This window comes from Podarcis raffonei, chromosome 5, assembly GCF_027172205.1.
Source record: "Podarcis raffonei isolate rPodRaf1 chromosome 5, rPodRaf1.pri, whole genome shotgun sequence".
NCBI classification, from domain to species: domain Eukaryota; kingdom Metazoa; phylum Chordata; class Lepidosauria; order Squamata; family Lacertidae; genus Podarcis; species Podarcis raffonei.
Window position 1 is genome coordinate 51,882,731 of NC_070606.1, and position 12,681 is coordinate 51,895,411.

Consider the following 12,681-nt stretch of genomic DNA (forward strand, 5'->3'; position numbering starts at 1 on the left):
AACTCCCATTATCCTTTGCCACTGGCCATACTGGTTGCAGTTAGCAGTATCTGGTGGGCACCAGTCTGGGAAGGCTTGTGTTACAAGGGTATCTCTTGAAGCTAATAGGTTATGTGAGATCTGTAGCCTGAGAAGAATATTAAGACGAACATGACTGAAGGTCTTGTGTGACAGGCCAAAAACTGCATTGTGTGGATCACAATTGGAGACTGTTTTGCCCTTTGTATGTTGTACTGCCCTGCTTCCTCATTTCCTACCAAACTGTGTGTATTCAGGACATTGTTCTTATGAGAGGAAGTGTTTCCACAACATTGGCATTTCTATGATGTGCTGATTTGCTTTCTTCGGTTTTCAGTGCTGTTATTTACGCCTTCCTCCAGTTTTTTAACATGCCCCCTTGAGACTTCTAAAAGACCCCAGAAGTAATTTTGAGAGAACAATTAATAGATTCCAGAAAGTGTTCTTTTTAATATGAGAAAGGGGTGGGGTGGGGTGGGGGAGAGAGAGCCTGATAACCATCTGATTTTTAGCGGTATCCTTTTTTTTCATAATTTCCTGCATTATAAAATCTTTGGATGGAAGGGCTGGGAAGTAACTGGAGATCTTTTATTCAGTTCAACGCTTTGAAGAATCCTGACTTACTCCATAGACAATCATATCTTATGGGTTTTCCCATATCAACTAGACTCTGGTTGCTGGGGTATAATGTGCTATATAATTGGAAGGAATAAGTGAACAGAATTCACCTTGCTGAAGATATTTGTAGACAAGCAAAGCCTAGCTAGCATGGCATGATCTCTCTGTCAAAATGGCCTCACAGAGTTCTTGTGAGGATAAAAAGCAGCTCAGGGTGAGAACAGCCATGTAGATAATTTTGAAATCCTTGGAGAAAAGGTAGGATATAAATGTAATAAACACTGGTAATGTGATGACCAGTAACTAACTAGGCATAATGAGCAGGAATGAATATACCCCTCATTTTCTATATCTACAATGAACTTCACAAACTAACAGATCACTTGGAGCTAAATGAGAGGCATCTGTGCTTCTTAAACATGCAATTGCTCTTCTGTCAAAACAACAAGCATACTAGGGATAGAATGAAATATTTCCCTTTCCACATGCCACTGCTTTTAAGATGGTTTCCCCCGCCCCCCCACCCCAGCTTGGTCAAAAATCAAAAGTGAGCATGGTCCAGGAAAGGGGTGTGGGGATGTCTTAAAGCAGAGGAGCAGAGGGTGTGTGTGTGTGTGTGTGTGTGTGTGTGTGTGTGTGTGTGTGTGAGACCCCAGGTGTTATTCAGATCTCAATTGTTCTGATTAATATTAATAGTTTGCATAGTGTTAAAAGTTCCTGTTTTATAACTGAACCAGCAAACACACATTTAATAAACATATGGAGGTCAGTTTGATCTTTTAATACCATATATTTGCACCATCGCCATCATCACCATCAGCGCTTAAATGTAAAGATTTCCATCAAATCACGTGATATATTTTTAAAGGGTCACATTTAAGATACTCTTTTGCCTTCTGGTGTAACATGAGGCTTCAAAGCCTAAAGCTAACGTGCTCATCAGAACCAATATGATACTTTTTGCCACAACTACTGCACTTTTGCCCAGGTGGCACTGAGCACAATCTGATCATGAGGGTAGCAACCCACAGGCTCTAGTCTGTTCCAAGCAGAACGTACTATTTTTAGCAATGCAGTATAATGATTAAGAAAGCTGTGAGCCAAATGCAAATCTTGCTGCTGCCATGATCACGCCTTCCTAGGTCAGGAATCGGGACCACGCTGCCCTCCAGATGTGGCTGGACTGCAGTTCCCATCTGTCCCTGACAGTATGGTCAGTGGTCAGGGCAGAATAGCCATGCTATTCTTGGCCTCAGTCCATTTCATATGTCATATGGGTAGAAATTGCATAGCTTCAATGGCCTATTTACTACAAAATGTGGGGGAGCATGGCATGCTATTGGCTGTGATACCAAGCTGAACTTCAAAGAGGCTTGGAAAGCGGTGAGGCAACTTGCTGCTTTCATAGTCTGGGAGAGTCCCTGCTTCAGGCTGAGGACAAGGATGGGGAAATCCCCTAGCCTCACACTGACTTTGCAAGGGCTTAAATGGCTGCCAGATGTCTTGCACTTTCACAGCTTCTTGGAGATTCCTTGCAAGATTTGGGGGATTCCCTGTTCTACTCTCAAGCCCAGGGTGGTTTCTGAGCCTTTCCAAAACACCCAGGCTTCTGGTAAGTGTGGATTGTCTTACTATAACAGGGCAATCTGACCTCTCAACACAGAACCCATGGGCCACACACTGAATTAAATTAAGGTGCCCCCCCCCAAGTACACTACAGGACAGTGTGGCCTGTAGCCCCCTCCCCAGTCTCTCATTCGCCCATCTGCGGTCCTTCAGATGCAGAGGCATTTGGACAGGGACTCCCCATCATGGAGGCAGTAATGCTTCTGAATACCAGTTGGGGGAAACCACAGGAGGGGTGCTCTTGTGCTCCAATCTTGCTTGTGGGTTTCCCACAGACCTCTGGGTGACCACTGTGAGAACAGGATGCTGGACTAGATGGGCCATTGGCCTGATCCAGCAGGCGGCTTCTTATGTTCTTATACGTTCTTAGCAAGATGGCACATGAATCTGTGGACTCCTGGATACAAAGATAGCAATGATAGCCTCCTTTGAAGGGCTCATATAACAGTTGCTGAGAACATAAATGTGGAGTTGTGGAGTGCTTTGAATGCTGTAAAAGTGCTGTTATTCTTAACGCATGGCCACTGATACTAGATGAACAAGCCTTCATTATGCATAACTCACGTGCAGAGCTCAAGTGTGTTGAAAAGTGACTTGGACCATTTGTTTAGCCCTGTCACAAGAGTCACATTGCTTCTCCTCCATCCACCTTTGAGGTACTTGTGTTGAGGATAATGCCTGCAGCAGGGAGCTTTCTCTATATATGGAGGCTGCCTGTGTGATTGAGAACCCTGATCAGCTTGCCTCCTAAACATCAGTAACATATGAAGAGCACTGTTAAGTCTTGTGCATCCTGCAAGGAACTTGAGGAAGTGTATCCTGTGCATTAGGTTAAGCTGATGGGCTGGGACCTGCCAAGGCCACCCAGTAGTGAAACATGAATTTGAACCCAGACCTCTCCAGTCCAGGTTCATCACTCTGCTCTCTACAGCACAATAAAGAATTCTACTTCCAAAGTGAAAAACTCATTAGAAAGTCATTGCAATGTATCTCTGAAGCAAATATAAGCAGAAAGCACTAATTCGCAACAAGCTGAAATAGCAACAAGAGCAACAACAGATAATCTTTTTTGTAGTTGTTTTTTCTAAACAGCATGCGTAATAATAATAACTGATTAATTGGGAGGTATCTAAAATATGCAGAATGTGAGTTAGGGTTGCTAGACATCCAGTCAAGCTATTTTTGTATAGACTGGAAATGTAGTTAAGAGTTCTATTTTAGTTGTGTGTAACCCAGACAATGACCTTTTCACTACACTGGTAACTCCATATGCACTGCTCTACCTCACCATATCTATGGACAAATAAGTAATCATGGCTGTGTACAGCCTTTGTCAGAGTAATGTGAGTTTCTTGCCAAGAAGCCTTTGGGTTTGTGAACTGAGCACATTTGCATTTTCTTAATTACTTTGCATAATTTATTCTACTGCCAAGCTTCAGGGAAGCTATTTCAAATAATTTTGATTATGGGGCATATATTTGGATGGGAGAGAGGAAAGGCATATAGCTTGACAGCAGGCAGACGACATAGACAGGAAAAAGTAAATATCTGAGCCCCAAAGACCCCTGATTATTTGAGACACTTCTTTTAGTTCCTCCTTATTTCGGAACCAAGACATTACTGACATTACTGAACTTCAGCACTCACTAGTTTTGTGTGCCTGGTGCAAATCTAAATTTGACATTACCACATTAATGTAATTAAATTAGAACCCCCTGTTCTTTACACACCTAGACCCAGTTTGAATGTGATGCCCAGTGCATGGCTATGAGGTGGACAAATGGCAAGATGGCACCATCCCAGAATACCACTCTGTAGAGGCAGACAATATCTGCATAGGGCAGATATTCTCTTCCTGTCCTTGTGGTATGCCAGGTCTCCAGTCTCCTTGGGTAAATTCTACTTCAAGTAAGCAACTGATTGTAGAATGCCCGAGTTTCAAGTGTTAATCCTGTCATCTTCAAGAGTTGGCTTCTGACTTTAGAAAATACTTCAGTAAGAGGGTGCAGAAGAATGCAAAATGGGCATGGTTGCAGATTCTTGTGGCCATGTGACTAGGTAGTTACAGTACCAGATTATACAGCAACTCAAATGTTTACTCAGACTGAATTCCTTGGGGTTGGTCTCCTGGAAAGTAGGTTTAAAGTGGTTTTAGCTCCTGAACGCCACAAACCCAGAAGTGAGTGTTCCGGTTTACAAGTGTTCTTTGGAAGCCGAACGTTCAACACAGCTTCTGCAGCTTCTGATTGGGTGCAGGAAGCTCCTGCAGCCAATCGGAAGCCGCGCTTTGTCAGATGTTTTTGGAAGTCAAACAGACTTCCGGAATGGATTCCGTTCGACAACCAAGGTACCACTGGACTTCCCAATTTAAACTAATTATAAAGGCATTTTCCATGAATGTGGCACTTTGGGGGTTACTGGCATGCAGACACGTTAGAAGGTACTTCATGCATCATTTCTGAGTTTGCAGGCAGCTACCATTGCCGGGGAAGGTCCAATTTAACAGCTAATGCAGCAGTCCTGATAGTTGCAGCTACTCCAACGTCCCATGCTGTAAATGAGTAAAACTGTGAAGACATGCCTGCACCCCTTAACATTCAGTTGTCATGTGGCTGCAGATTCCCAGAGTGAGTCTGTCGTATGTAGAAATGTCCAACCTGGTGCTTAATGTCAATGTCCTGCAGGTGACATTTTATTAAAAGCAACAACATTTCAGGGAATTCTTAGATTAGAGCTATAGGTGTAGCTGACACTAGCAGTTTAAATGAGCAATTTATTTTAGTTACATGCCTAGATTATGATAAGGCTACACAAATAAATCTATTGTGAAGTGACTTAACTTGCGAACAGACTGCATCTTGGCACAAACTTATTAATTTAGTTTAAGGCTTCCAATAAAAAGAACATGTAATTTTGGTATTTACTTTCCTGAATTCCTAACCTGTATATCTTTCGTGCTTTGATGCTGTTTTAAATTACTCTGTTTTCCCAGATGTGCTTTCCCTTTGTTCTTTCCCAGCTTTTATAGTTGATCTATGCACTATTGTACAAATCAAAGTACAAATGATATACTCCCCTCTCCATAGCCCAAAGCAGTGTGTGGCAGAGAGTGGAAACCGATGAGTGCAAATTTATTTAGCTTTCATCCATTTTGCAAATTTCACAATAATTATGGAGCCATTATGTGCATTTTGAGTACAGATGCAGCATAAACCAGCACCAAAATGAAGATAAAACATATTGTTTTACTTTTTAAAGTTAATCTGGTGTTCATTTTGACTGAAATGAAATCTGACATTTGGCATAGCATCTCTAAATTGCAGTTTGGGCCAATAAAATATTAATTCATGAATTGCTTGTCTATATTACACATATATTTATTATATTGCCCTTCAAAATCAAACTAGTTTCTCCTACACTACTCACACATGTTGAGTTGCATCTTGACTTGAGCCCCATGTGCACCATACATTTAAAACACATTTCCCCCACCCCCAGAATCCTGGGAACTGTAATTTATCCCCCATAGTCAAAATTCTCAGCACCCTTAACAAACTACAGTTCCCAGGATTCTTTGGAGGGGGGATTCTTTAAATGATTTGTATGCAGCCTAGGTTAGCTAGTTCCCACTGCAATTGGTGAGACTTCAGGTATGACTAACTTGTCCCATTGATTTCAATGGGACTTAAGTTCAGCTAACTAAATATGGATCCAATCCAAGGTTTCAAGACCAGATTTTGACTCATGGTTGGAAATCTGCTGAAGGTCTTATAAAATAGCAGATAGACTCTAAAATAAAATATAAAAAGTGATCTGAGCAGGCCTTTAGCTAACCATAGAGATTTTGCCATGAAATTTCATTCCCATGCTAGTCTGAGTTTTTGTTGGAATCTGACTCTTTGCAACATATGTTCTTGTTTCTCTCAATAAACATAACTGTCTTGTTGGCCAGAATCTAGGGGAAACACCAGCAAGGCCAACATTTGTCCTGATGTCCCTCCAGCAAAACCAAGAGCATTATTTCAGGACTCATTGTGGTCCAAAAAGAATCTTACAGTTATATTAACTTTGAGACATCTATGTTTGTCTTTGATACATGCTGTTGAATAAATTAGGAAATATAATTGCAAAGAAAGACATTGCTGCTAAAAGATTAAGTTTGCAGACTGTTGCACAATTTATATATAATAAAATCAGTTGAAATATCAGCACTTAATTATCCTAGAAACAGAAAGTTCCTAGGCTCAGTTAGCTGCAATGAGCACCCAATAGGACCTATGCCATTGATTTCTAAGGGAACTAAGTTCAGCTAATTCTGGATCCAACCCAGGATTGTTAAGAAAACTGGAAAAGTGAAGCCTGTATTTTGTAATCAGGTAGACCATGTTTTTTTTACTGGAATTCACTAATTTGTTGTCAAGCTTGTTATTTGTGTTATGCAGAAAAATATTAAGTAGTTCAGTAAGGTTTTATTTTGGTAATCAGTTTTTTAAAAGTGCACCACCTCATTTAGAGAGAACAGATGTGGTGAGATAAATCATAGGGTCCATTTGCCTAGATTTATACTGACATGAAATCACAGTGGGAAACATTTGATTTTGAATAATTTGAATAAGAGGAAATTTATTTCTTCAGGTCAGATTCATAGAAATCAATTTCTTGGGCAAAGCTTTTATTGCCCCCACATCTTATAACACAGCTGTTGCATAGAGGTGCTTCAGCTGTCCGCTGTGACCCATGCTGCAAACTGTTCTGTGTTTATTAGTTCACCATGTAGCGGCAAGGAAACAAATTGTGTCATTGAGGCCCGTCTATTATCTTGCTAGTTGCCAGGAGTGGGAATCTGTGGCCCTGAATATGTTGTTGGACTTCAAGCTCCAGTCATGCTCTGACCTTTGGCTCTGTTAGCTGGGGCTGACGGAGACCAACAGGGTCTGCAGAGCCCCAAGTTCCCTCACCACTGCCTTAAATCAAGCCCATAAAATGGCTTGATACATCATCTGAGGACCTCAGATCAGTATCTCTGAAGAGAATTATTGACAGGGTCAGTCTTAGCATTGGTGAGGCTGCCACCTCAGGCAATGTATGCTGCAGAATGAGTGGAGGGATCGGTGGTGAGACATTGGAAGATACAGCTGTGTTTGCCACATGACCTGCCCTCCCTGCTGCCTTAAGGCACAATCCATCATTCCATCACTAGAGTTGAAGTGAGAGTCACCTGTTGTTCAGCCAGCTTCTGGATGTGAAAATGGGGGGGGGGATGCCACCTTTTTTCCTTTACCTCAGGCACCCAAAATGTCTTGAATCAGTCTTTGTTATTAATGAACACTGCACTGTTAACTTCCTTGAAGAGAATGGATATTATGTAAGAGTTTGGTCCCAAATTATGCCTTTGACTCCTTTTAATCTGTAATATGGAAATCATATGGTCTTCATTAGGGTGATATTGTGTAGATGCCAAGCTGTTATGTGAGGCGGATCTACAGCCTGTTCGCAAAGGTTCACAAGGCAGATGAGGTAACAGCAGTTCTTTACTCCATTCACTGCCTGAGAAATAAATGGAGGCGAGGTTTGCTCAGTACCATTACATGAGACCCTAGTAGATTTGGATTTCATCCTCGGTTTCCAATATATACACCCAACATTGTATGCACTGGACATTGCTGGCATGGAACCATCCATTTACTATGGGACATGGTGTCTGATATTTGAAATGATACATACCTTTCAAGTTATAGCTTCATTATATGCAGGAGGTTCCAAGTTCAGTCCCTGCCATCTTCTATTTCAGACAGAAGACACTGGTAGTCAATGGAGACAGTACTAAACTAGATGGGTGGGGCAATGGCCTGGATTCATATAGGGAATCCTCCTGTGTTTCTGTGTGTATGACAGCCTCCTATAAACAGTAGAGTATTTTTTATTTATTAAATGCTTTAGCATGATTGCCTCTTGGTGCAATACCACTGGTTTCCTTCGTGTGTCTTTTTCTCTCTTATATAAGAAATCAAGAAGTGTTGCTTCCACCACTGGTCTGTTGGTTGCAGGGGTGCCAATATTGGGGGGGGGGGGGAAGGCAGGTAAGCCCCAGCCTGCATAATTGATCACAAATAGTGGTGCATGCAAACCATTTGAATGGCAGTGCCCATCAAATTGGGTGGGGGGTGGCCCCCTCAAATGTTTTATTGGAAGGGACCTTGGGCCCCTAGGAGTTGGCAATATAACATGTATTTCATGAGGAAGAAGAGGAATCTTTTACTATAGATAGACCTTCAAGCCCACTGCTCATAGCTTTTTTCTGGAAATCAAAAGAACAAAGCCCTATCTATCTGAAATCAGAGAGGATATTTAGATTAGGCAGGATGTAGCTACTAAGAGGGGATTTTGATTAGGCAGGATGTAGAATGCAGTCACAGTTGCTATTATAAATAATATAATCTAACTTCTCTCTCTTACTCACCAGACAGTTTTAATAAAAGAATACCCCCAAGCTCTGTAATGGCTAACATCCTGGGCACTTCCTAGCCTGGGTCAAAGCCAGTCAATCTGCTGCCTTCACTGAGTCACGCACATGCTAGCTAGCTGGTGCTCTCTCATAAAAGATATGTAGCCACGTGACTTGTGGAGCAGGTAAATTCCTAACACTCTGATTCATTTTGCAGGAGTAAGCTGTGTGAGGTGAATTATTATGTTTCTGTGACAAGGCGTGTCTGTCTTAGTTCTCTCTTGGAGGTAGCACCATTTAGATCTAAGCAGTGACAGTCAAATATGGACCCAGTGTTCTGTGAATCAACAGCCAAGCTTCAGTTTAAAGTAGAGCATGGAAAGATGGTCAGAATCTGGTCTCCACCACCTATATCTTGTTGTTACAATTTTCATGATGACACTGGATTCTTAGCCACTGATATAAAGGATAGGACATTATTGATTTTGCCTGCTGCACCCACATGCATATTGAGCAGGCTATTGCTGCCAGTCTGATGATTCTGTACACAGTCCTGCTCTCAGTTAGTTAGGATCACACAACTTCATGTAGCACGGGACCCTGTTTATTCTGCAACAGGAGGATTACGTGATGCACATGTGATCAATGATCTGTGGTTGGGCAGCTGATAAGTAGTGAGCAATGGTTCATGTATCTGGTTCATGTATCTACTCCTCTTGCTTGTGGTGTTTACATAGATGGGATGTGCCCTTTGGGTGCAATTTGCCAGCATTCCCACTTAGTCAGTATGGTGTGTCACTTCACCTTTCAAACTGAACCACCTTGTGTTTAAGTGCAGAAGCTGCCATTTCCGGGAAAGCACAGGAACTTTGCCAATATTTGCCATGGGATATCATGAAGGCCAATAGTGGCCCAACTCCTCCAGAAAGTTGAAACAAGTGCACAGACCATACACTCATCCTTGGATCTTTGATAGGATAGTCAAATAATGCACATGTCTGCTCAGGGTGCCTGTTAATCTTTCCAGGCAGGAAATTAAAGCCAATTTGGACCTTGCAGAGAAAAGGGAATAGCAGACACATGAATCATTCCCATTTCCAATGTAATGTCAGAAGCAGGGGCATGTGACTCACACAGTGAATTGGAGTTAGAGTTCACACCTAAATCAATAGCCTATTATTTGGAGTAAAAGAAGCTAGAGGACCCTGATCTGTGACTTTTATTGCCTTGGACTACTTTATTCCCTGAAGTGTATTTTCTCACTTTTTCAGTGCAGTTCTAAATGCTCCAAGTCACATGTTGGTCCTACCTTTTTCCTTAGAAGATTAATCTGCAGCGTTTTAGCGTCTCATCCGTCTTCCACATATAGTAGTTGGCTTTCAAGTGTTCCAATGACAGTTGGGGGCCTATGCAACGCAATCACTGTTTATGACTCCTAAACACTATTTGTTCCCTTTGAAAAAACACACAACCCTTTTAAAGTCTTGGCAATTGACAGTACAAGGCATGTATCTGCACAGCGCAAAAGATTAAAATAATCTGCTTTCTTAGCAGGGTTGGAAAATCCCATTTTCAGATCAAAGCAGCCACCACATTCTCCAGAGCCAATGGACAGAAAGCACCCTAGTGAGAGAATTCAGCAACCAAAAACTTTGCTGGAAAATACAGTTATCTTCAGTAGTATGGAGGCAGTTAATTAAGCCCATGCTGATTGCACCATGGGCTTGTGGTTACCTGTGGTTACTGGGCGTCTGTAGCAGAGCCCTATAATACAAGCAGGGAGAGGGAAAATGGTGTCTCGTAAAGAAATAAAGAAATGCATACTGAACAGTTACTGTGGTCACAATGCAACATCCTAAGACCATGTAAGAAAGTCCCCAAGAGCTGCTCCACTGCTCCCATTCATAGGATCATGGAATTGTAGAGTTGGAAGGGACCCCAAGAGTCAACTAGTCCAACCCCAGTGCAAGAATCTCAACTAAAGCATCCATGACAGATGGCCATCCAAGCTCTGCTTAAAAACTTGCATTCATTCCAGTGGAACTCACACAAGTTTAGCTTGCTGCATTTTATTGTGCAAGCCTCAAGTTTCCGAATGTAATGGGTGTGCTGATCTGCTCCACTTCACTTTCAACAAGTGAGAAACAGTCCCTCTGATACAGGGCCAGCCATCTTCTGAAGCCACATATCCTAGGCAGTGGTTGCTGGTGTCCATTGGGACTGGAAGAGCTTTAGGTAGGGAGGCCAGTAGGAGCCAGGGCCCAGAACCAATGGCAGGTGGAGCCAAATGTTTTGTCCCCATTCTCCTCCTTGCTGAGTTCTACAGGGGCAAAACAGGGTCAAGAGGAGTAAGCTAATGTCTAGGGCCACCCCTACCCCCAGCCAACTTGTAAGGCAGGAAAGGGGGGCTGGCTGAGGGCAGGCTGAGATTGGTGGGACAGTTCCCCATTCACCCATTGATCATAGGGATTTTCCTGATCAGTTTTGTTCTGGATGGATGGGGCACAAGTTGCTTCCTCATAGCTGGAATGGCCAGCACTGCAGGTGTGCTGTTCAGAGAGACCCCTAGAATTGTGTCTTTGAATGCAAAGCCCCCAAGTCTGCTTCTAGCTGTCACATTAGGAATCCCTTGCTCTAAGCTTCTGGCCCTACTCGCTATGTGCCTCCATTGCGTGCTCCCAAGTGGCTGTGGCTCTCGGTGTGTGAGCACTAGTCAGTGGGTCAGGGCAGGGCGGGGCTGTGCTCCTCACCTGGCTTCCCAGTGCCAGGCTCATTGCTGATGTTCCCATACCTGCACCTGCGCCACATCAACCTCCCTGCCGCCTCTCCCCTCTCCCTCTCTGTAACAAGCAGCTAATTGTTATTGGCAGCAAATGAGTCAATATATGCAACTGATATCAGCAACACATAACTTGAGTTTCAAGAATCTGTCAATAAGAAATACTGATGTTGCTAATGTGGCTTTTTAAGATGCCACTGAAGTGGTGTGGAATAATTCTGTAACCATGTTTTGAAATGGTGAGATGAACCCCTCACTGTGGACTTTATAACTCAGGGGTCGGCAAGGTTTACCTCACCTGGGCCAGTTCACTCTAGTGGAGATCCTTCTGTGGGCTGGATTTCATGCGCGTGTGAGTCCACTTGCCTGCGATTTCTGGTGTCTGCACAGACATGATTTCCAATGCCTGCGTCTGCACAGACGCGATTTCCGGCGCAGCAGAAGTGAGTCCCCGCACCGTGCTGTGCCGGTTTAGCGCAGCACACAGGGACTAGCCAAGCGGGCGGCTCGGTTTGGGGGCGGCCCGTGGGCCAGTTAAACGACCCCCGTGGGCCGCTTGTGGCCCATGGGCCTTAGGTTGCCTACCCCTGTTATAACTGATAAACGAATAACACCCTTCCCCCAGATTAATTAAGAGGACATCTGCTGAATATTCAAAGATCAATGTTTTCCACAAGTCTGGTGCCTGTACATTCTGGCTTTTGATGCCAGGTATAAAGATTTTAATAAAGAATTGGTAGAGTGATAATGCGAATATGCAAATGAATTTGTAGTTGAGGAAAATTTAATTTTTGTAGGTACATTATTCATGTTGGTGAGATCAGCATCAATGGAAGTAGCTGAAGTTAGTTCTGAACTGGTCATGGGGGAATTTCATGAAGGCATCCTTGAAAGAGATGTGTTCAAAACAAGCGGCAAATTAATTCAAGCTTCCTTTATATAAATATTCTTTCAGAGAGTGCTGAAGGTACCTCTGGTGGACATTGCCTAGGGATTTCCCACTAATGGAAATAGTTCCTGGTTAAAATCCTCAAAGGCTTTTAGCTGAAACCAAATTATTTAAGGTATTGGGGAGTTATTTAATCAGAAGTTTGCCTCTTCAATAAGGATGCTTTTAAGGTATGCAGCATCTGGCCTGCCAGTCCTGAAGATCTAACTGCAAATTCTTGTTGGCAATTCGGTTTTTAAAATGATG

General features: G+C 42.8%; 1 protein-coding gene across 1 annotated transcript in view; it reads left to right on the forward strand.

Annotated features, from left to right (window-relative positions):
* Positions 1 to 12,681, forward strand: part of AFAP1L2 (actin filament associated protein 1 like 2) — a 71,287-nt gene that overhangs the window by 14,706 nt on the left and 43,900 nt on the right. The gene's annotated exons all lie outside the window — the stretch shown is intronic.